The sequence below is a fragment of the Corapipo altera genome, unplaced genomic scaffold (assembly GCF_003945725.1).
Source record: "Corapipo altera isolate COAL_440 unplaced genomic scaffold, ASM394572v1 59472, whole genome shotgun sequence".
NCBI lineage: Eukaryota > Metazoa > Chordata > Aves > Passeriformes > Pipridae > Corapipo > Corapipo altera.
The window spans coordinates 1-629 of record NW_020889852.1 but is presented as its reverse complement, the minus strand read 5'-3'; the positions used below and the strand labels follow the sequence as shown (position 1 = coordinate 629).

Here is a 629-nt window from a genome sequence, read left to right as displayed (position 1 = left end):
CCGCGGTGGATCCCCTAAAAGTGCCCCCGACCCCCGGCGAAGCTCCGAAGGTGCCCCCGACCCCCGGCGAACCCCCGGTGCCGGTGCCCCCGACCCCCGGCCGCGCTGCCGAAGCCCCCCCTCCCCTGCACCCCCCGATCCCCCCTCCCCTTTTACCGTGTTTGCCGTAGTAATTGTCCTCGTGTCCCCCCATCCCGGCGAGCGCCCGGTGGCCCCGGACCCTCGGCCGTGCCCGTCCCCGTCCGAGCCGGGCTGGGCTGGGCCGGCCCCTCCTCCGTCACAGTCCCCCAAAATCCGCCCTTCGGGGCGTAAACACGGCCCGGACCCCGCCCCGCAGAGCACCGGCTCCCGGGGACATCGGGGGGACACCGGGGGGACACCGGGGGGCTCCGCCGGGCACCGGCACCGGGGGAACGGGGGGGAACCGGCTCCGGCACTGGGAGAAACCGGGGGGCTCCGAGGGGCACCGGAGGGCTCGGGCACCGGGGGGAACCCTCTCTGGCACCGGTGGAACTGGCTCCGGTACCGAGAGGCACCGGGGGGCTCCGGCGGGCACGGGGGGGGAACCGGCTCCGGTACCGGCACCGAGGGGCACCGGGGCGCTGTCCAGGCCCTCCAAACCGAGCCCA

The 629-nt window shown here is 76.5% G+C and overlaps 1 long non-coding RNA gene across 1 annotated transcript in view; it reads right to left on the bottom strand.

Annotated features, from left to right (window-relative positions):
* The window catches only part of LOC113942305, a 1,507-nt gene extending 1,222 nt beyond the window's left edge, over positions 1 to 285 (bottom strand). Inside the window, exon 1 of the long non-coding RNA XR_003525890.1 lies at positions 157 to 285. This is a non-coding gene — a long non-coding RNA (uncharacterized LOC113942305). The remainder of the gene's footprint in view (positions 1 to 156) is intronic.
* Between the last annotated feature and the right edge of the window lie 344 nt (positions 286 to 629).